General features: G+C 47.8%; 1 protein-coding gene across 1 annotated transcript in view; it reads left to right on the forward strand.

Moving 5' to 3' along the window:
• LOC138567662 (zinc finger protein 585A-like) overlaps positions 1-25,123 on the forward strand; it is a 249,456-nt gene that overhangs the window by 32,088 nt on the left and 192,245 nt on the right. The window contains exon 2 of the mRNA XM_069646133.1: positions 8,741-8,931. The gene's annotated coding sequence lies outside the window, so the exon portion shown is untranslated. The remainder of the gene's footprint in view (positions 1-8,740; positions 8,932-25,123) is intronic.

The following is a 25,123-nucleotide window of genomic DNA, read 5'->3' on the forward strand; positions in this document are numbered from 1 at the left end:
GGAGCTCGCTTCTTGCAACGCAACTACCGCTGGGCCTCCTATCACCTATTGGGGAAAAGGAAAGACATTACAAACGATACGGACAATAATCATTATCGAAGGATACATACCTTTGAAGTGGTTCAGCCACAGCCGATCTGGGCTGCCACGCACGTGGACCATTGAAGAAACTCTGTCTATCTAAAAGCGCCCCTGCAGTGAGAAGCAGGACGGAGAGCTCGCCATCATAATTAAACAGGTGAGATTATATGGGTAGGCGCATGCTCACCACATTCTGGGAAGAAGGGTTTGAGGGAGACCACAGTCATATCACAGCATTCTCACGGCCTCTCGTATTCTTGCAGGTGCAGAACCAACAACCAGCGCAGTCCGAAGCAGGGGAAGAAGCCTGACGATGGGGAGCCAGTTCCAGGGAGGGCTGCAACCGTGCCCCAATGTCCCCACTGAGACCAGATGAGCGTAACACAGTGCCCAACTTAAGTGAAAAGTCCTCCCAGCTGAGGGGACGTTTTCACTTAAGTTGGACGCTGCAGCCACCCAGCACAGTGGAGCCCTTTATTTTACATGAGCTGCATCGGCTACTGCCGGACCAGCACAAAGGAGCTTTTTAAAGGCCCCTCCATGCTGGTGTGGTAGAGGCTAGGGCACCCCATGTAAATGATGTTAATGTGGCATCCCAGGCAACTGCCCAGGTTGCCTACGCCTAAGGCTGGCGCTTCCTTAATACCCGGAGGGATGAACACATACAAATTATCTGATTTTGTTACACAGTGGGCCTCATTACGACCCAGGCGCTAATGGGTTAACGGCGCCGTAAAAGGCTGTGGTGCAGATAACCTATTAGCGCCTAATTCGAGGTCCCTTTGCGGGAGCCGACCTTAACGGCTGGTGTAGACCAGCCGTTAAAGTAGGGACCCGCAAAGGGACCTTGGTGCTAATTATGGTGCCTATGGGGCAAAAATGGGAATGGGTAAGGGCCATGGAGGAAGGGCGAATTATCGCCCCTCAAACCTTGTAATGAGGTGGTATTTCCCACTTTCTCCATGGCGGAGTCGGTAACTTACCGGCATGGACTATGGTGCTAATAGCACCATGGTCTTCCGCCAGGGTCGTGATGAGGCCCAGTATCAGCAAAATGATTTAATCAGAGTCCTGCTAGAAAGAACCACCTTTTTTGTTGAAACGAGCCACCCGTCTTTCTAAGAAGGGACGTTTGGTTTTATGAGGGGCAATTCGTAATATATTTTTCATTTTTTTCGGGGGTGGGCTGCAGGGGCCACAGCTCTTATGCTGTTTAGAATGGTAGGTATGTGCAGTGTATGTAACATATAGATTACTAAATTAGGGCTCCTGTTGGGGAACCTATTCTGCCCAGGGAGGCTACTTATAGATACAAAATACAATTGAATAGGTCAAAGAAGGGATCACCTTCACGCTCTCCTATGTACCCTGTGGTCTAAAGTAAATGAACACAGACACTCAAGTGATGGTATCTTACTGAAGAAATTATTCTGATTGTATTATGTCAAACATCATAGAAGGCATTTCTTGATGGATTAACATATTTATCACCAAACATTTACTTTTCGTAACAAACATATAGACCATGGAAGCAGACACCAGTAATATCAGTGAATGCTTGTATAACAAGACAAAGGACAGTTCAGTGACTATCAAAATCTAAAAGATAAGTGCATTTGAACAGGTACAAAACAGAACGAAAAACATAGTGTTCTTGATGGAAACAGTGATGCTACACTGTAGGTAAAAGGTGCGTCTACACCAAGGTGTTTCTGCCGTCTTAGGGGGCTAGATGGGCCTCGTGTCTATCACGGCATTCATCAGGACGTGGTCTGCGTGTGGGTGCACTGAGTGGAAGAAATTCCACCAGGTACTCGTGTGTGGGGCCCTCACTGGGAAAAATGCCAGTCTGGGCTCCTCACGTGAAGGACTGGGATCCATAAAATCTTTGTGTACTTTATACTCCTGCTGGCTGTACGTGAGCAATGCTTCATGCAGACTGTGTTCTGCAGAGCTCTGCAAGGACTGCTGAATCACTCCAAGGCAGGGGAAACGAACGACGTTGGCGTAAAAGCCTTCATGTGAGGAGCCCAGACTGGCATTTTTCCCAGTGACGGCCCCACACACGAGTACCTGGTGGAATTTCTTCCACTCCGTGCCCCCACACGCAGACCACGTCCTGATGAATGCCGTGATAGACACAAGGCCCATCTAGCCCCCTGAGACGGCAGAAACACCTTGGTGTAGACGCACCTTTTACCTACAGTGTAGCTTCTTGAATATTACTAAGGGTCACCTCACAGGGTGACCAAACAGATGCTTGAAGGGGCTGAAGCCAACACTTCTGAGGCACCTCTCTGCAGGCAAACAGTAAGCATGGTAATAGAAGATCCCATTTTCTTCTTTGAGGCTCTTCCAGAGCCCCAACCATGCCTTTTGAGGTCCTGTTAAACCTTTCAACTAGACCATTGGTTTGTGGGTGGTATGTGGATGGACACTTATAAGTGACACCACATTCCTTCCACATGGCCTGCATGTACTTGGACATAAAGTTGCTGCCTCTGTCAGACACAACTTCTTTAGGGAAGCCAACCCTAGTAAAGATGCCAAGCAAAGCTTTTGCAACTGACTTTGCAGTCAGTCTTCAATGGGATGGCCTCAGGATACATGGTGGCATGGTCAATCAGCACCAGGATAATCCTATTGCCTGAGGATGTTTGGGGGCCAAGGGGACCAACCATGTAGATCCCTACCCTCTCAAATGGTACCCCCACCACTGGGAGTGGTACCAATGGAGCTTGGATTGTTGTGCCACTTTTTCCAGATAACTGGCATGTGGCACAACTGCTGCAGTGACTTTCTACTTGCACCCCCATCTTGGGCCAGTAGAAATGCAAAGATAACCTTTGCTTGGTTCACTTGATATCAAGGTGACCAGCAAGGGGCACTTCATACGCCAACTGCAAGAGTAAGGGTCTTACAGCAAGGGGAACCACCAACCTCATATGGTCCCTTTCTGTATACTTTGTGGGCTCACTGTAGATGAGTCCACCTTCCCAATAAATCCTATGCTTCCCAGTAGGTTCACCCTCAAGCTGGTAAGAACTGCTTCCTGCTTGGTGGAATGGCCTGGCGTAGAGACAAGACTGAAACGCTACTGCTATGCCGTGAAGCCGCCATGTTGGGTGTATTTCGTATGATAACAGTGTAAAGGTCCTCTGAGGACGGATCCAGGTCTGGGGGCAATGTACACATGGATGTTTCATCACACTCTATGCTGAAATGTGGTTTGCAAAAGCATAGACTGTCATCCTGTTTCCTTTCTTTTCAATGCATTTACCTCTGCTGCTTCTAAAGACACATGGCCATGCTGGTAATAGACCTACTCCACAGTGGTTCCCAGTTGCACACCTCACTGGAAGGCAACTCAGACTCCTTGACTGTTAAACTCTCCCTCTCCCCTAACTGCACCATTGACATTCACATTATCTACTGACCACCAGGCCCGTTACTAGACTTTCAGGAAAACATAATCCATCTACTAGGTGAGAACCTAAAAACCTCCACCAAATCCATCCTACTTGGTGACCTAAACCTTGGCCTCAATGACCCCATAGATAAACAAGCCAAGTCTGTTGCAAAGGCACTTCAGGACCTGGCATTTCTGCAAAGAGGCACTAACCCCACTCACTCTAATGGACACATTCTAGACTGGGTGGTGAAACACAACTGTGCCGCAGATATCAGTTCCAACACCCCTTGCTACTGGACAGACCATCACCTGATTCATTTCTCCATCCCTACCTCCACCAAAGCCACTAAACGTACCACTCTCTCACCACCAGCACTAGCCAGGAGCACCCGTAAATTAACCAAAGACAAGCTCTTACCCCTTTTGGATGTTCCAGCCCTCAAGCCCCCTTTCTCCAAGGACCCCCGTGTTCTAGTAGATTTTTATAATCCCATGCTCAAGCAATAGATTCCATAGCTCCTATTGAAAGAAAGAAAGCCAAAGTGATGAAACACGCCAATTCCTCCACCAAGTGGCAAACCAATCCACAAGACTCCACTAAAGAAGATTACAAAAAAATGTCTTCCCAATACAAAAAAGCCATCATCCTAGCCAAATATACCTCCTACAACATCAGAATTACGAATGCCAAATCTGAATCCGAAGAAATGCTTGCTATTTTCAGGGAACTGGCTACCCCTATCCCTAGCTTCCAAGACATTGTTAAAGATTAATCCTGGTGCTCAAGCATTCAAACAGTTATGCTCAACAAAATAAACCTCCTGCAGAGCAAAATCTGTTCCCAAAATAATGCCTTGCCTAGGTCTAACCCACCCATCTCACCCACAAACAACACAGACGGCCAGGATAAGGCTCTCTTCTCCTTCACAGATGTCTCAGAAACCGAAGTACTAGCCCTAATGAAACACATAAAACCTTCCAATTGCAAGGGTGATATCTGTCCTTCTAACATCATCAAAGACTGCTCAGACACCCTAGTATCATTTGTGACAGCATTCATAAATGCTTCATTCGCCCCATGCATTGTCACACCATGCCTTTAAAGAGGATTGGGTACGCCCCCTCTTGAAAAACCCATCTCTAGACCTGTACTCTCCCAACAACTACCGTCCCATCACCACCGTACCCTTCCTTCTAAAAATTCTCAACAAAGCAGCATACACCCAAATACAGGAATTCCTTGAACCTAACAGCATCCTAGGAAAGTGTCAATCAGGTTGCCTCTTTCCAGGCGACGGAACTGAGATCTGCCCTGTTGGCTCTAAAAAACCAACTGGCTGAAATAATGGACGAAGGCAAACCAGCTCTTCTCCTCCTTCTGGATTTGTCTGCAGCTTTTGACCTCGCGGACCATAAGACCCTCTGCAGACATCTCACAAACTCAGCCCAATTCACCCCTAAAGCCACCACATGGATCAACTCCTACCATTCACTGTGGAGTCCCACAGGGTTGCTTCACCTCACCCACCTTGTACAATATATTTACCAAACCCCTCTTCGACAAGCTGGACACTCTTGGCATAAAATACACAAACTATGGCGATGACACCCAGGTCCTCCTCCCACTCTCTGGCTCATGCGAATAAGACTCAGAGACACTTCACAAGACCTCTGCCACCATCCAAGTTTGGATGGCAGCCAATGGACTTCAACAGGGATAAAACCGAAATCCTCCTGGTCGGCCCCAGGGAAACGCGTACTAAACTTAGGAAACAATACAGCGCCTTCAACATTGACAGCCCACAAATCACAGTCTCACCCTCCGTAAAGACAGTGGGGGTGTACCTCGACTCCACACTCTCTGTGACATGCCATGTAAGCGCCATTGCCTCCTCGGCCTCATTCACAACTAAACTGATCTATGCAGGTAAACCCTAGCTGTCTACTCAGAACTGTCCCTCAATAGCCAGAGCCACCATTGGGGCAAAAGGTGACTACTGCAACGTTCTTCTTGCTGGCTCATCAGCAAACAATATCAACAGAATACAAATCATTGAAAATAATGCCCTCGGAGCTGCACTGAACATTCCCAGGTGGGAGCATATCTCCCATGCCAAGCGCAATGCTCACTGGCTCCCCATCAAAGAATGCATCATATTCAAGGCCCTAGCCATAACCCACAAATGCCTCTCACTCACAGCCCCCTCCCATCTCTCAGAAAAAGTAGTCCAAGCCAGCTCCTCCAGACCCATACGATCCACATTACTCCAATCAGCTAATCATCCCCACCTTCAAAAGGGCTAAAGCGGGAGGCTCCAGCTTCCCATATTTAGCTCCCAAACAATGGAATGCCCTCCCTGTTCCCTTAAGGAATGAGACCTCACACGTGTACTTCCGCAAGGCACTCAAAACGAGACTCTTTAACTAGTCCACATTACACCACCAGGTTCACCCAGACATCTGGTCCAGGAATGTATAAGTTTTCCCCGGTTCCCCTGTAACCATTGAACGGGAGAGCCCTCCACCCACTGTAACTATCCACAACCAACTATCACCTGTCTGGAACTAGGTTCATTGTAACCACGAACCACAAACATGCTGTCCTGCCAGGCTGTCTTTCCCTCTGTTTCCTGTAACTAAGTAAGCCTGCTTGTAAAAACGCCACTAGGCCCTAGGCCCGCTTTGTGCGCTTTATAAATGTAAAAAAGAAATAAATACTTGGTAGGGACCTGATTTAGGAATGGAACATGGTTCCGGCCTTAGGCTCTCTGAATCTGTTTTCAGCTATGAGACTTAATGCTGAGCAGCGGGGCAGTGTGTGTAGAATCCCCTCGCCCATCTGTAGGCGCTCTATTTTACTAGTGCATTTAAACATGTTACCACTAAGAGCCCACACCAATCGGGGACTGGGAGACCCATCGAAAAACTGTACATGTGGGCTAATAGTAAGGGAGGATCTTAAGCTTCATTTGCTAATATGTAGCTGGTACCTAGATCTGTGAACATATTTGTTAAGGCGACTCTTCTTGGAAAATCAGATAAGGGACTGCAAAGCAGCATTGTATTTTATTTGGAACTGTCCGGACCTTGACTTTATTTTTAACTTGGGCACTTGACAGTATGTGTCTCCCTACTTGCCTTAATCGGTAATTTATCTCTAAATGTCTTTCACTCTGTAGACTTTGGGCCCCATCACGAGTTGGTTGGTAACCCCGACGGTAATACCGCCGGGGCTATTAGCATTATTGCCAAACCCCCGGCGTTATTAGCGCTCGATCACGGGTTTGGCGGAACGGTAAGTTCCCATTCCCCATTGGGCCCATACAGGATTTTCCCATTCCCCATTGGGCCCAATGGGGAATTTTTGTCGCTATTAATGCCGGCGGCATTACCACTGGCGGTAGTATCGCTGAAAATTAGCAAAATGGCATCGGATTTGCCCTCAGCTCAGAGCTGGGGCTAAATCCGCCAAACCCAAGATTTGGCGGACCCTTAAATGCAGCGGTAATACCGTTACCGCTGCATTTATGGGTTACTGCAAAACTCGTGATGAGGCAGTTTGTCTTTGTGCCAGTCCTTACCTGCTATGCTCATATGTATGTAATTTTATGTACCAGTCTTCATTTTCCTATGCCCAGATATCTTAGGGTGTGGTGCGCTTTATAAATCAATAAAACAAACAAACCTACGTGAGTAAGACATTCGAAGAAAGTTTTAGATTGAAACTGAAGTGAGGAGAATTCTCTTTTTAACATTGGGTCTCATTACGAGTCCGAACGATAGCTGTGCCGGTAATACCACCACCAGACTTGTGGTGATTTACCGCCACCTGACTTCCCGGGGCATTACAGCCTTGGCGGTCCGGTAAGTCAGGCAGCAGTAATTGTTAGTCTCCATTTCCATTTGAGTCCCATAGGACTCAAATGGGAATGGGGACCATGGAAGCACCGGCACCGTTTATAATGGTGCCGGTGCTTCCATTAAAGTCTGCGGGCGGGTGCCGTTCCATCCGCCAGGTCAGACCTGGCAGCCGGAAAGGCATCCCCACCCGCAGACTTGTACTTTGCCGGCCCGGAAACAATGGTGTCAGTAAACTTACTGGCACCGTTGTTTCCGGATCGGCAAAGTCGTAATGAGGGCGATTGTGTTTTTAACTGATTTTAAATTTTGTATGCATTTTTGTTTCTACGAAGATGTGTTTAATGATGTATGTGAATGGATAAATCCGATCAATAAAGTTTTAATTACTTACTTCCAGTTGCTTGGTACAATAAAATAACATTGGGCCTCATTCCGAGTATGGAGGTAGCCAATGGCTACCCCCATTACGGGTACTTTTCTCCGGGTTCCTTAAATGGCGAAATAGCGGGCCATTCCGAACTTGGAGGGCCCGGTATTTCCTCATTCAAGGAACCCAGACCCGGTACATCCCCATTCCCATTTGAGCCCCCATAGGGCTCAATGGGAATGGGGAGGATGCTAATAACAGGCCCGTTAATGACGGGCTCGTTGTTAGCATCCTGGTGAGGCAGTAGGGGGTTAACGGCGCCGACAGCTCTGTCGGCGCTGTTAACCCCCTACCGCCTGGGTCATAATGAGGCCCATTGTTTGTGATAGTAGCAAATTCATTGTTCGGCCTACTTCATCTCGGATGACGAGCCCAGCAGCGCCGAAGTGGAAGTAGATGGATACATGAAGATGGACCAATGGCCCGGCATCCCATATGGCGCAGGCCCTACATGTATAGGGCTCCTCCAATCTGTATTGTGGAATTGTACTATATGTCATGACGCCATTAGTAACTTTGTTTGTGCTTCTAATGTGCTGCACGTCCCTACGGAACTAAGAACGTTCAGCGACAGCATAGTTCTTTGCTGATTCACTTCTATTCGGTAGAAATAAATACTTGTTATCCTTGCAAGCTTTATTTTTTCTGGTGAGAGCGTGCAGGGGCGTACCTTCACATGTCTCTCTGCCCTTCCGGCTCTCCCCTTTCCTTAGAGGTGTCTTTGTGCCCTCGGGTATAGGTCCCTGTGGGCCTTTTCACTTGTTGCTGGGACTTGTCTGAGGAAGGAGCATCGGGCTGCTCCCCGCCTATAGACACTGTCATCTCCATACTTTGTGTATTGGGAGAATGAGTTGCACAGTAAGGGGGGGGGCATGTAAGGTGCTGTTCCTTGGGGTGCATATGACTTTTGTATTTTGAGGGTCCCCTACTCATTAGTCTGTCTTCTCGTTTCTCCATAGCTTGATGGAAACTGTTTCGTATTTCTGATCTTCTGGTAACGTGCCAGGGTTTCTGTATTCAACTTTCCATCTAATTCACTGGGGAGGGCAGGGTGTTCTCTCGCTCTTCCTTGTTGTATCGGAAGAAAAGTACTTTTGTCTACTGGAGGGCTCCAGCACAAATGACCTCATCGTCCCACCGCCTGACAACGGTAAGAAAAGTGCGGTTCTTCATTGTTCTTCATTCATGGCGGATCGACATATGAAGTATCATCTTGTGTTTCACTGTATTTGTATTTATTGTGGGGACAGGCATCACAACCGTAAATATTTACAACAGGGACAGCCGTAATCGGGCCTTTCCTGAATAGTGATCCGTTTAGTTTTAAAGCCAATCAGTCTACAAAAAGGAAGGCAAACAAAATGGCACCTATAGGCAAATCTCTCCATGTGTGGCCTAACTTGAATGCAGTAAGATCTATTCAGAGGGTGAAAGAAAATTGTGCTCAATAAGGACACCTCCAGTGGCTGAGGAATCTGTTTTGAATGGTTTGGGAATGCGAAATTGTTCCAATAATTCAATTTATGCCTCAATATCCTCATCCCAATCTGGTCCAATCGGGGTAAAACCCGGCGTAGTACAATTTTCACCACCTAAACCTACTTGCTGCCCCAAGATGAATCCATTGGACAGGGTTGGCTGTGGATATTAACCTGAATTTGAGTACATGTAGTATTTGAAGTGCGTTCTAAGATGGAGAAAATTCAGCCCTCTAGAAATTGCACTACCCAAACAGAGCCCCTATTCCTAGTGATCAGAGCAACGGGGATCTGGGTGTCCATATTAACACACCTCCATCCACTGCACTGGGCTAAATGGAGGACCGATTGGGGAGCGACATCAGGCAGAAGTGAAGAGGGGAGTGACATTTAACATTTTGGATTTGGCTAAGAAGTGTAAGACTGGGGACTCACGGAAATGTTTGCTACCAAATGTTTGCAAAGATGCCTCTGACAATAGCTTTGTGCCTGTGGCTATTTCATCAGCCAATATTTTGACCAATGCATTTAGGCCTTCTAACCAGACAGAACGTAGATTACATTTCCCGAGCCAATTCCGAACTCTGCTCTGCTGGAAAACATTTCTGATATGGTATCCGCCTGCCCAGCAACATTGGCTGACAAAGGACGGAGGCTGACCCAGGGGATTCCTAATACCAACTGGGATGCCTGGAGTCAACAAAAACAGTGCGCTCGAAACCTACTCCCAAGCCTATACCTGAGTTGCACTTGGGGGTTGGCCAACTGCTAGATGAATTATATAGATGTAATGTGAAGAACCATGTGGCAGAGCGTGCAGAGGTTGGGGGTGGGGGGTGGTTTCAAAATGAAAACCTTATAGTGTGTTACAACATGGTAAGGATGGAGATGGCCAGTGGAGATTGACAGATGCATACTAGAACGGATAGGCTACGGTCTTATCTAAAGAATCATAAAGTATGCAAATGAATGGCCAATTTAAATTAAGTTTGACCAGTGCTTTGGGCCTAGAAGTGCAGGTATGCTTAAATAGGGTGAATGTACTTACCATTTATGCTGAAATCCCGACCTTAGGTTGCTCTCATCAGATGGTATTCTCCTTGTAGCATTTCCCAACCGTGCTGACACTAAACACTCTACTTTGGATCAAATCTGGAGAACAAGTTGGTACTTTCAGAATCGACCACACTTAAAGAGTTGGGATTTGACATACAACCCAAAAGAGATATGGAGTTGGAGGGAGTAAATTTGTTTGGGGGCTCGTGGGGGCTTCCAGTCTCATTTAATCCTGCTACTCTAGATCTGCTAAATTGGTTGGGACAAAATAGGATGTGGATGACCATAATTGGGCCCTAGTCAGATCCGCTTTGTGGAAAAGATCAGTATTGTAGCGGCTCGCAAGTTAGTAACAGGAGGAACCAGAAGTTGGGTTTGAAAATTGTATCCTGGAACTCCAGAGGAAGCCAAAATCTGTTCAGTAACACTGATGCTGTGTGAATGCAGAGACTGGGTAATATAATCTGTTCAGTAACACTGATGCTGTGCGAATGCTGAGACTGGGTACTATAATCTGTTCAGTAACACTGATGCTGTGCGAATGCTGAGACTGGGTAATATAATCTGTTCAGTAACACTGATGCTGTGCGAATGCTGAGACTGGGTAATATAATCTGTTCAGTAACACTGATGCTGTGCCAATGCTGAGACTGGGTAATATAATCTGTTCAGTAACACTGATGCTGTGCCAATGCTGAGACTGGGTAATATAATCTGTTCAGTAACACTGATGCTGTGCCAATGCTGAGACTGGGTAATATAATCTGTTCAGTAACACTGATGCTGTGCGAATGCTGAGACTGGGTAATATCATCTGTTCAGTAACAATGATGCTGTGCGAATGCTGAGACTGGGTAGTATAATCTGTTCAGTAACACTGATGCTGTGCCAATGCTGAGACTGGGTAATATAATCTGTTCAGTAACACTGATGCTGTGCGAATGCTGAGACTGGGTAATATCATCTGTTCAGTAACACTGATGTTGTGCCAATGCTGAGACTGGGTAATATAATCTGTTCAGTAACACTGATGCTACGTGAATGCTGAGACTGGGAAATATAATCTGTTCAGTAACACTGATGCTGTGCCAATGCTGAGACTGGGTAATATAATCTGTTCAGTAACACTGATGCTGTGCGAATGCTGAGACTGGGTAATATAATCTGTTCAGTAACACTGATGCTGTGCGAATGCAGAGACTGGGTAATATAATCTGTTCAGTAACACTGATGCTGTGCGAATGCTGAGACTGGGTAATATAATCTGTTCAGTAACACTGATGCTGTGCGAATGCTGAGACTGGGTAATATAATCTGTTCAGTAACACTGATGCTACGCGAATGCAGAGACTGGGTAATATAATCTGTTCAGTAACACTGATGCTGAGACTGGGTAATATAATCTGTTCAGTAACACTGATGCTGTGCGAATGCTGAGACTGGGTAATATAATCTGTTCAGTAACACTGATGCGATGCAAATGCTGAGACTGGGTAATATAATCTGTTCAGTAACACTGATGCTGTGCGAATGCTGAGACTGGGTAATATAATCTGTTCAGTAACACTGATGCTATGCGAATGCTGAGACTGGGTAATATAATCTGTTCAGTAACACTGATGCTGTGCGAATGCTGAGACTGGGTAATATAATCTGTTTAGTAACATCCGTTCAGTAACACTGATGTTGTGCAAATGATGAGACTGGGTAATATAATCTGTTCAGTAACACTGATGCTGTGCGAATGCTGAGACTGGGTAATATAATCTGTTCAGTAACACTGATGCTGTGCGAATGCTGAGACTGGGTAATATAATCTGTTCAGTAACACTGATGCTGTGCGAATGCTGAGACTGGGTAATATAATCTGTTCAGTAACACTGATGCTGTGCGAATGCTGAGACTGGGTAATATAATCTGTTCAGTAACACTGATGCTGTGCGAATGCTGAGACTGGGTAATATAATCTGTTCAGTAACACTGATGCTGTGCGAATGCTGAGACTGGGTAATATAATCTGTTCAGTAACACTGATGCTGTGCGAATGCTGAGACTGGGTAATATAATCTGTTCAGTAACACTGATGCTGTGCGAATGCTGAGACTGGGTAATATAATCTGTTCAGTAACACTAATGCTGTGCGAATGCTGAGACTGGGTAATATAATCTGTTCAGTAACACTGATGCTGTGCCAATGCTGAGACTGGGTAATATAATCTGTTCAGTAACACTGATGCTGTGCCAATGCTGAGACTGGGTAATATAATCTGTTCAGTAACACTGATGCTGTGCCAATGCTTACTGATGCTGTGCGAATGCTGAGACTGGGTAATATCATCTGTTCAGTAACACTGATGCTGTGCGAATGCAGAGACTGGGTAATATCTGTTCAGTAACACTGATGCTGTGCAAATGCAGAGACTGGGTAATATAATCTGTTCAGTAACACTGATGCTGTTCGAATGCTGAGACTGGGTAATATAATCTGTTCAGTAACACTGATGCTGTGCGAATGCTGAGACTGGGTAATATAATCTGTTCAGTAACACTGATGCTGTGCGAAATGCTGAGACTGGGCAATATAATCTGTTCAGTAACACTGATGCTGTGCGAATGCTGAGACTGGGTAATATAATCTGTTCAGTAACACTGATGCTGTGCGAATGCTGAGGCTGGGTAATATAATCTGTTCAGTAACACCGATGCTGTGCGAATGCTGAGACTGGGTAATATAATCTGTTCAGTAACACCGATGCTACGCGAATGCTGAGACTGGGAAATATAATCTGTTCAGTAACACTGATGCTACGCGAATGCAGAGACTGGGTAATATAATCTGTTCAGTAACACTGATGCTGTGTGAATGCTGAGACTGGGTAATATAATCTGTTCAGTAACACTGATGCTGTGTGAATGCTGAGAATGGGTAATATAATCTGTACAGTAACACTGATGCTGTGCGAATGCTGAGACTGGGTAATATAATCTGTTCAGTAACACTGATGCTGTGCGAATGCAGAGACTGGGTAATATAATCTGTTCAGTAACACTGATGCTGTGCGAATGCTGAGACTGGGTAATATAATCTGTTCAGTAACACTGATGCTGTGCGAATGCTGAGACTGGGTAATATAATCTGTTCAGTAACACTGATGCTGTGCGAATGCTGAGACTGGGTAATATAATCTGTTCAGTAACAATGATGCTGTGCGAATGCTGAGACTGAGTAATATAATCTGTTCAATAACACTGATGCATAGTAATATACAGGGTAATTCATAGAATTTCGCACAAAAGTGGCGCACGCGGCTGGCGCACAGGGTGCGTGTGCGAATGTCTGCGCCAGCCGCGTGCGCTAAAATCGATATCCGCGCACAGCGTATTCATGGATTTTAGCCTCCAAAACCAGCCATGGCGCAGAGTGGGGCAGCGACCCTGCAGCAGCGCCAGTTACGCCCCCAAGAACGCCCTCACGCAAGGAAAAGCCATCAAAATTCCCAATTCAGCGCAAAGGGCTGCGCTAACCCTGGACCAGTATACAGGGCTGGCAAACGCCGAGCGGGGAATGTGTATTACTGGGGTGCGCGGGAAGTTCCACATGCGATTACAGCAGGGTACCTGTATTACAGGGGTGCGCGGGAAGTTCCACACGTGATTTCAGCAGGGTACGTGTATTTCAGGGCTGCAGGGAAGTTTCACACGCAATTCCAGCAGGGTACGTGTATTACAGGGCTGCGCGAGAGGTTTCACACGCGATTTCAGCAGGGTACGTGTATTAAAGGGGTGCGCGGGACGTCCCACACGCGATTTCAGCAGGGTACGTGTATTACAGGGGTGCGCGCGAAGTTCCACACGCGATTACAGCAGGGTACGTGTATTACAGGGGTGCGCGGGAAGTTTCACACGCGATTTCAGAAGGGTACGTGTATTAAAGGGGTGCGCGGGACGTCCCACACGCGATTTCTGCAGGGTACGTGTATTTCTGGGCTGCGGGGAAGTTTCACACGCGATTCCAGCAGGGTACGTGTATTACAGGGGTGCACGGGAAGTTCCACACGCAATTTCAGCAGGGTACATGTATTACTGGGGTGCGGGCAAGTTTCACACGCGATAGGCCCTGTGCGAGTGGGGTATGTGTATTTCGGGGGTGCAGGGGAGTCCTACACGTGAATTGGCAGTGTGGGTCCTCCCAGGTGTTCCCTCTTCACCCTCCACGGCCCCTGCAGGCAGACCACACCACAGGGGACTACCCTGCACCCCTGGTCATGGCCCGCAGGCAGCCCATCCACCAGCCAAGCCACATGTCACCTTGCACTAGTGATCACCAACGCATTACCCCCTTGCACCTCCACCCCACAACAGTGCAGGCCCTCACTCATGTCCCCCAGCACCCCCACCCCCCAAATAGTGCAGGGCACATGCCAGCAGGCCCCCACTCGTGTCCCTTTGCACCCCCACCCCCCAAGCAGTGCAGGACACCTGCCAGCAGGCCCCCACTCATGTCCCACTCATGTCCCCTTGCACCCCCACCCCCCAGCAGTGCAGGGCACCTGCCAGCAGGCCCCCACTCATGTCCCCTTGCAGTCCCACCCCCCAGCAGTGCGGGGCACCTGCCAGCAGGCCCCAATACATGTCCCCCAGCCAACACGTCATCACAATCTAGATCCCTGGCCCTTATGGCCAGCCTCCACATGCCAAAGACCCACCCAAGTATTGCATCCACCCACATAGAAATACAAATTACATGATACAACCCCAATGGCAAGTATGTAAATGAACACATGTCCGTCACACACACACAATGGGTGCAAGTGAATGTCAAAACCCATATCATGACATGCATGAAACCAATGAGATGATACCACAAATGGAAGTATAAAAAAATATGTATTAAAGATAACATGAACATAAACCAAATTAAACACACAACAATGGGAATAACAAAATAAATGGTCCATGTCCGATAAATCATGAAAATCAAGAAAACATAAGCAAAAGAAATCCAAAAAGAAATGTTTTCCAAAGTCACAGTTGAAAAAATCAAATCTAAGGGAAAATAAAAGGTATAAACCATTGCTCCATGGTGAATTCAAAAAAATATCAAAAAAGATGAATCCAATGAAAAACTATGTACAATAGAAGAATCCAGGGTCCATGAGCCCAACTAAAGAAAAGAAACCTACCAAAAACTACTACCTAATAAAAAAACTATATACAAAAATGTGGTCCATCATCCAAGCGGTCCAAAATAAAGAAAAAACCAAAGGAAACCTAATACTAACTAACTAACTATTCACAAGGGCAGCGGGCAAGTCCAACGGCTCACATGTTGATGTTCCAGGCCAGGGCATCATCGAACTCCTGCTCGATGTCCCAGAGGCGGTCCTCTTCCATGGCCCAGAGGGTTCGCAGGGACAATGACATCTGGAACTCCAGGTCCCTGCGAATGGCCTCGAGGCACTCGGCCCACCTTAGGGCCCTATGCATGGAGTTCTCTGCCCTGACCATCAAGATCCGTGCCTCTTCCGCCCGCTGCCGCTCCGCATCTATCGCATGGCCCAACCGCTGCCACACGGAAGACACTTCCCGTCCAGGGTCCTCCTGCCCTCCGGCCGATGCCTGCCCCTCCGATGTTGATGGCCCCGAGCCATCATGGCTCCCACCTACAGGCTGCTTCTGCTGCTGTCCATGTGCCCTGTCCGATGGTGCCTGCACATCCTCCATCTGCTGGTGTCCAGTCGTGGTGTCCACCCCTGCTGGACCGCCAACTCCCGACTGTGGCAGGGATGGGATCTCCACCAAGCTGGCTGTGTTGGTCAGGCCAGGTCCACAGGGGGCCCTGGTGGAATCTGGGCCAGAAGACGATGTGGAGAACGACCGGCGCATAGCCTCCACAGAGGAGGAGAGGTCCGCCAGAGTGCGCGTCACATGTAGGAACCCACTGACCAGGGCCCCTCCCAGCAGTGCCATGTCACGACGCTGCTCTTCGTGATGGCGTGCGTTCTCCGCCCAGGAAGAATGCACGTCATCACAAATTACACGCGTGCGCAACGCAACACCCACCAGGAAAGATCCCATACGGTCGCGGGACCCCTCGCCCTCAGGTAGTGGAGAGGCGGGTGATATGGCACTCTTCCCCTACCTGCGGACGGGCCTGGGATGGGGTCTCCCTGCTGGTGCATGATGGTGCAGTCACAGGGTCAAGGACAGCGACATGCACAGGCCCCTCCGCGGTGACCTGTGCTGCCTCCCTGGCCCTGGACTGCACCACTTGCACCAGTGGTACTACTCCCACCAGGCCCTATGTGCAGCTCAGTAGCGGGCTCCTCCTCCTCTGTGGAGACCACCAACCTGGATGTCTCCACACCGTCTTCCGCCATTGGAAGCCCCTTCACCCGGCCCTTCTGCCACAGCCGTTGTGTCAGACGCAGCACCAGCGCCCTCACTTCCGGATGATGGTAATTCCTGGGAGGGTGGCTGGGCCTTGCGTCGCCGCCCAGTGGAGGCATCCCCGCCGCTTGGCTCCACAGCGCCGTCTCCGCCCTCTTCTTCACTTGACGCTGCGTAGAGGGAGACATAGAACACAAGCATCAGGGTACAGTACTAAATACCCTAGACAGGAAGCAATAACACATAAGTGGCACTGTCAAATGTCACTTCCATCCTGTCATTCCACAACACATGGGTGAATGCACACAACTCACATGCAGAAACAGTCCTGGCGCCTGCAATCAACATCCATGTCGAAGGGCCCCTGTAAACCAAGATGTTGCCTTCAAAGTCACATGCATCCATGGCGTTTCAAAGTCACACACACACTTCTCAGGCACACACACACACACATGTGCACCATACATGTACATGACATCAGCACCCATTCCTCACCCCCCTCCATGTCCAGGAACAGAGACAGCCATGCTTTCATGTGTGCATTCCACATAGAGTTCCCCATGTTGCATTAAAACACATGCACCAACCATGTGGTTCACACATAACTGGTCTCACATGCATGACCATGATGTCCCTGCACACACACATCCATACATGGCCTATGTCACACATACAGGCAAGCATCAGACTACCAGCACACTGCAACATGCCCTGTCTCACACAGCAATGCTTGGCCACTTACCGCTCAACTCCATACGGGTCTGCCTCCGAAGGATCTGGGCGTGGAGCGCTGGGCCTATGCGTTCCAGGACCCTCATCTGGATGGTACTCATGCGTGCCCGGCCCCCCTCCGTGAGGTGCCGGGCCTTGTGGAGGGTCCTGGACCTGAAGTCCTCCCAGCGCTTCTTGACGTGCTTGATGTCGCGGGTTGCCACCCCCTCCGCGTTGATGGCAACCACTACGTCGTCCTAGATCCTCTCCTGTCCTTCCTTCCTTGTTGGCGTGTGATGTTCCGAAGAGGGCATCATAATGCCCCAGGACATACTCCACCAGGACACCAATTTCGGTGGCAGTGAAGCTGGTGGCCCTCTGCCTCTCTGGCCGGGGGTTGCCAGTGGCAATCTGTTCAGTAACGCCGATGCTGTGCGAATGCTGAGACTGGGTAATATAATCTGTTCAGTAACACCGATGCTGTGCGAATGCTGAGACTGGGTAATATAATCTGTTCAGTAACACTGATGCTGTGCAAATGCTGAGACTGGGTAATATAATCTGTTCAGTAACACTGATGCTACGCAAATGCAGAGACTGGGTAATATAATCTGTTCAGTAACACTGATGCTGTGCGAATGCTGAGACTGGGTAATATAATCTGTTCAGTAACACTGATGCTGTGCCAATGCTGAGACTGGGTAATATAATCTGTTCAGTAACACTGATGCTATGTGAATGCTGAGACTGGGTAATATAATCTGTTCAGTAACACTGATGCTGTGCGAAAGCAGAGACTGGGTAATATAATCTGTTCAGTAACACTGATGCTGTGCCAATGCTGAGACTGGGTAATATAATCTGTTCAGTAACACTGATGCTATGTGAATGCTGAGACTGGGTAATATAATCTGTTCAGTAACACTGATGCTGTGCCAATGCTGAGACTGGGTAATATAATCTGTTCAGTAACACTGATGCTATGTGAATGCTGAGACTGGGTAATATAATCTGTTCAGTAACACTGATGCTGTGCCAATGCTGAGACTGGGTAATATAATCTGTTCAGTAACACTGATGCTATGTGAATGCTGAGACTGGGTAATGTAATCTGTTCAGTAACACTGATGCTGTGCCAATGCTGAGACTGGGTAATATAATCTGTTCAGTAACACTGATGCTATGTGAATGCTGAGACTGGGTAATATAATCTGTTCAGTAACACTGATGCTGTGCCAATGCTGAGACTGGGTAATATAATCTGTTCAGTAACACTGATGCTATGTGAATGCTGAGACTGGGTAATATAATCTGTTCAGTAACACTGATGCTATGCGAATGCTGAGACTGGGTAATATAATCTGTTCAGTAACACTGATGCTATGCGAATGCTGAGACTGGGTAATATAATCTGTTCAGTAACACTGATGCTGTGCCAATGCTGAGACTGGGTAATATAATCTGTTCAGTAACACTGATGCTATGTGAATGCTGAGACTGGGTAATATAATCTGTTCAGTAACACTGATGCTATGTGAATGCTGAGACTGGGTAATATAATCTGTTCAGTAACACTGATGCTATGTGAATGCTGAGACTGGGTAATATAATCTGTTCAGTAACACTGATGCTATGTGAATGCTGAGACTGGGTAATATAATCTGTTCAGTAACACTGATGCTGTGCCAATGCTGAGACTGGGTAATATAATCTGTTCAGTAACACTGATGCTGTGCGAATGCAGAGACTGGGTAATATAATCTGTTCAGTAACACTGATGCTGTGCCAATGCTGAGACTGGGTAATATAATCTGTTCAGTAACACTGATGCTATGTGAATGCAGAGACTGGGTAATATAATCTGTTCAGTAACACTGATGCTGTGCCAATGCTGAGACTGGGTAATATAATCTGTTCAGTAACACTGATGCTGTGCGAATGCAGAGACTGGGTAATATAATCTGTTCAGTAACACTGATGCTGTGCCAATGCTGAGACTGGGTAATATAATCTGTTCAGTAACACTGATGCTGTGCCAATGCTGAGACTGGGTAATTGGCATGATGCCTACCCCGGGCATCCGGATCGTGTCCATCAGCCCCGGGAGCAGGCATCCAATACTCATTAAAACCCCAACAGCCCCGGCTGGAGGCTGTTTGGATTCAGTCCTGGCGCCTTAGGCGCCAGGCTCATCATAGAAAACAGTCCTGGTGCCATAGGCGCCAGCCTCATAGACTTTACTTACCTTATGCAGACCATGCTGCAAATGAGTCCAAGCCAACGTGAGGCCTGGATGGGACTATTTTATTACAGGGACTATTTTTCACTCTGGTGTGGTTCTGGGGAACGTCTTTCCTGGGACTACTTTGCAGGCTATTTAAACCACGCCCGAACAGCAGCCCATGCTTTGTGTTATTCTGCATCCAGCAGCGTGACTCTCACTGTGTCTGCAAATCAGCAGCTAGTCTTCTGCCACGCCCGCCTCGAATCCGGAGCTCCTAGACAAAAGGAAAAGAAAGGAGAAGCAGTTAGATCACGGACATTATTTGATTCCTTACCTGATTCCGGACCCAGCACATCTCCGAGCCTGCAAAGGACATTATTTCAGCACGCGTCACTTCGCCAGCAGCAGCGCCGCGTTATACTCACCAGTCCACTGCATCTTTCGACTCGGCGCTGCATCCATCATTTTCTTTGTCGAAATCCAGCACCTGGGGGGAAAACAAAAGGAATAACAAGGTGAGATGGTACTGGGAAGGGATCTTCCCAAATCTAGCTATCAAAGCTAGCTTCACACATTCATAATCCTTCTTATCCTCCTCCCCAACTCTATTACCACATCAGATGCAACAGGGGGAGCCTAGAGAACAACCAGGAAAGTAACTCATTTCCAGTGATGTCCTGGAGCCCATGATTATACTCAAACAAACTCAACCAATCCAACACATCCAACTTGGTCTCAAACATATCCACAAGCTCTTTAGGCATCCGGGGTCTTTTGGGACTGGAACTCCAGAGGATCCGGAGAGAGAAGCATTTTCAACAGACAATTTCTTCATCTCTAACTCATGCTTGAGCTCCATTTCCCTGAGCCTTAGTTCTTGATTCAGTTCTTGGTGTCTTTGTTCTGCTTGAGTATTAAGTTTCTTAAACTCCAATTCTAGTTTCATTTTCTATAGTTCCAGATATTCAGGACTAAATGTGGGACCTGGCAAAGGTCCAGTTGGTACAGCTGGCAGAGCAGGTAGAGGCCTAGGATGGACAACTACATCATCCTCACCCTCCTCTTCTGGTTCTGACTCAAGATTATCAATACTTGGATCATTATTAATCTCATTACTGTTATATACATATGCTGGAGTGGTAGGTTCCTCTGAACCACGATCCAGACTTTGGTTTGCTAACAACCTTTCTATTAGCTCAATTTTCTTGCCTTTAGTCAGGAGATTATTATTCTTACAGAGCACTCTTAAACAATCAGAAATTTTTGTAGCAAGGGACTCTTGACTATAACTTTCCATAGTTGACAGGTTAGAAAATAAACTTTTTAGTGCTAAGCTTTGTGGTTAGTTGCACTAAGGTATCTATAAGCACACTAAAATGTATACTTAATACAAATCCCACCGCCGCTGTACACCAGTGTTAGGCAGAAACCTGTGCAGTTCCCTTAGGGACCACTGCAAAAGGCTTCGGACTACAGGTGTTGGCAGTAAGCCCAATTGGTAGCAGTCTGTACCACCCAGATTTACATGGTAGCTGTGGCTGAGGAGCCAGACTTCTCTCAAGAAGAGGTAGACACTATATAGGGTATACAAAATAGGTACAGAGATACAGTAGCACAAGCAAACACTGACCAGTGCTTGGGTATAAAAGTATATAAATATTTATTTAAAAACACACTTGTAAAATACACTAACACTAATATGTCAAGCAAGTTCAAACACTGTCTATATATATATATATATATACATCCCTGATTACCTATTGAACAAGTCTTAGTTAAAACACCACTTATTTTCAGACAGAGGTGAGTGCTTAACCTAAGATGGCACTCCAATAAGTTAATTAAAAAGGGAGGGAAAAAGGCAGAATTAGGAAAATACACAATACCAACACTTTAAGGGAACCAGAGCGAGTCAGAAAAGGCAGAGTCTACTGAGGAGCAAGAAAGTCATAGGCCAGGCCCACTCTTGGAGAGAGCAAGGCGGAATGTGTCCAAGATCACACAGTTGAATAGTACTTTAAAAAGTCGTTGCAGATAGTTCAAAAAGGGTTGGATCAGTTCAGAAAAAGTTAGTTAGCAGGTCCCAAGTCACCCTAGGATAGAAAGTCAAGGATTTACGGGACACCTTGAACAGTCTGTTGCAAGGGAGACCAGGCGGGACACAGTACCTGAAATGGTGGGGAAGCTCCAGTGGGGGCAGTTGTTCCTGGCAGCGGATGCAAGTTGGTGCTTTGTCCAGGGGAAGAGAAGATCTCGACGTGGAGGAAAGCTGGAGGTTTTTGCACTGCCAGGGAAGAAACCAGCCGCAGAGTTTCCCGGTTAAAAGGTACTACCCTTTTATTCGCGGTAGTGGTGAAGCGTGGCTATCCGGCCGCCGAGGTGCTTGGCACAGGTAATTCGACCACGAGACGATCCAGGAAGGCAAAAAGAGGGTGAACTGGTTATCCACACCAGTTCAGAGGAAGAAGACTCTCCGGGATGAAGATCTTCTCTGTCGTTGGGAAGTGGTGAGACGGTTCAGCAGGGCTCCACCAGTGGTGTCGTCGTTGCAGGTTGGCTCGGCTTCTCTCTCTCCAGATTCTTTTGTCCTGTGGCGACTTCTGAAGTTGCAGTCCCCAAAGCCCTGCTTCTATGCAGAAAACCCCCATTCATCAGTCCTAGCTGTCACTCAAACATGCTAAGTGGTGAGCCGGGCGGCTCACCACTGGACCAATCACACGAGTGCGACTTGAGTTGCTGAGGCAACTCTGTCCAGGATGCCTAAACCCCCCTCCCACACATCCTGTATACCCAGACAGAGTGGCACCACTTTTGGAGGCTTCTGTGCAGAAGCCCGCCAAAAAGTGGAACAAAGGGCTCGACTTGGGTTGGAGTTACAGAGATGAACACAAACGCCATTTTAAAACCGAGTCCTTGCAAAAAGACCCAACCGGGGAATAAATATTAAATAAATAACCCAGCGGTATCTTTAACATTGCACCAAAAAAAGTGGTGCATTTAAAATGAATGGGAAAATCCCATAGGAAATATTCTGGTGGAATATTTTGCGTGACAACCACTGCCACCAGCCAGAAACTCGATGAGGGGGGACTGCACAGTGCCCTCTCAAAAAAACAGACTCAGGGGTAATCTAATTACCCCTACCAGTACTTACACAATATGATGGTTTGTACTGGTTCTGTTCACAATTTAAGACTAGTAAAGTCAATGGTGACTTTACATGCCCTGGGAGACAGTAGTCAGTCCCAGGGTATGGAGTCTATGTTTGGGGGTCACTATGACACCCCTCTATTACTGCACTGAGGGTGCGGTGTAACACACTTACCAAAAATACATGAAACCCTATGGAGTAAAAGACCCCATAGCCCATAAAACACATTACAAAGTCAAAGGATATCTCAAATCATGTCTAAGAGTGGGAGCAAAAGAGTCTCCCTCTTAGCAGGAGAAAAAATAAACCCCAAAAATCCAGCAAAGCTGCTGCGGGACTCACTAGGTTTGGGAAATTAGCCTTAACAGAGAATTCTCCCTAACAGCCTCCCAGCCATGGCACTGATGGACTAGTGCGATTGGGAGGTGCACACAACAATTTTCCTGTGCAACTTGGGTGAAGGGGGCAGGGTAGGTGATGGAAAATGTACCCCTGTGCTCCAGCAAGGCGATCTATGACCCCTGGGGGAAAATAACGGGTCACGCAATGCTCAGGCACCCCTAGAAAAAAATGCACATGCAACCCCTCGGTAGCCCAGGTGCATGGAATTAATGTCCCGCAGTATGCTGTGGCACCCAGGAAGACAAAAAATGCATATGCGTGGAACACGCAGGCTACTATACCCTCCAAAATGGGGTATGCGACACACGGGGCAACCGCAGTGGGAAAAATGTGTGCACGACTCGCCGTCTGCCTTGAAAAATGAAGAAATACACAAACGCGCGTGACCGTGTAGGCTACTCCTCCAAAACATGAAGTACGCACTGCAACCACAGTGAAGAAATCGCGTGTGAACCCACAAAAAGCAGAATCTTATGCATCTGTCCCCATGAAAAGCACATACAGCGCACTAGTGTCCTACGCGGCCCTTTAATCTTGCTGCACGCATCACGTATTTTACACGCTCACATGCTAAGGGCCTTTCCTCTGATTCCACACTAACGCGCAGTTTCCGCTCATGCAGAGTCACTCTGCATCAGGCAGGCCACGCGAAAACACACAGAAGACCCACGCTCTTGCTCACAAGGCCATTTACCTGCGCCCAACGCCCCGAGCTACCTCCTACGAGCCATCTGCTGCTGCCAGCCCACTCTGAGTACCTGCTGTCTACGTGCCCTGCAATTTGGTGCCTGCACAGAAGCCATTGCCAGAGATCCTGTTTCTGAGACCACCTCTGCTGACACAGAAGACTCCCGACTGCTGTTCCATCGCTCCACAGCTCAGCCCGCTCGCTCCACAGCCCAGCCCCAGGACACAGTTGCCCACCCACACCTGCCTCAGGGGTTGCTGTGTCAGACCAAGCAACATCTGGGGCAAGGTGCAACCCCCCGGCAGAGAGCTGCCAGGTTCTCTTCTCGTTGGAGCAAGTCCTGGGGCATTATGATGCCCTCTTCACCGTGACTTTGTGCCTCGACAAGGATGGACGGAGCGGACATCATAGGTGCCATCAACTCAGAGGGGGTGGCATCCCCCGACTACAAACACGTCCGGAAGCGCTGGGAGGACTTCAGGTCCAGGATCCTCAACAAGGCCCCATGCCTCGTCGCGGCTGGTGATAAAGTGGGGCGCCGGGGCCATTTGACCATCAACAAGATGAGGGTCCTGGAGCGCATATACCCAGCGCTTTACGCCCAGGTCTTAGAGTTGGAGCTCTGTCCGGAGTCGAGTCGTATGTGTCCATTGTAGTGTATGTTAAGGTGTGGCTGGAGTGTGCACCTTGGCCTTATGTCTGGCAGGCTTCATGTATGGATGTCTGTGTGCTGCATGCGGTCCCAGTCAAGCGTGTTCAACATCAATGGTGTCTGTGTTGCAATGCATGATGTGCACCAGCATGTGACGACGCACACATGTGTGCATGCCTGTGTCTGGACTTGGCCATGCGAGGGGTGTGGGACATGGATGCTTATGTCACCTTCATGGGCATGCATGGTGTACATGTGCGTGTGTCTGAGTGGTGAGTGTGTGACTGCCAAAAGCCATGGATGCATGACACATGAGCATCACAATGCTTGATTGACTGATGCAGCCCAGTTGTCCATGAGTGCACTGTGACGGGAGGTCTACATGGCCTGATGCATGAATGTCCGGTGATGTTTGTGCATGTGATGTGCATGTACCATGATGCATGTGAGGTCCAGCTCCTCTTCTGATGTTCCTGCAGTGCCTTGGACATGGATGCGTATGTTTGTTGCACGTGCCATGCTTGTTTGTGCATATGTGTTTCTTGCACTGACCTGTGTTTTGTGGAGGGTGATGATGGTCATGATGTTTG

This window comes from Ambystoma mexicanum, chromosome 2p (assembly GCF_040938575.1).
Source record: "Ambystoma mexicanum isolate Mex_15411 chromosome 2p, UKY_AmexF1_1, whole genome shotgun sequence".
Taxonomy (NCBI): Eukaryota; Metazoa; Chordata; class Amphibia; order Caudata; family Ambystomatidae; genus Ambystoma; species Ambystoma mexicanum.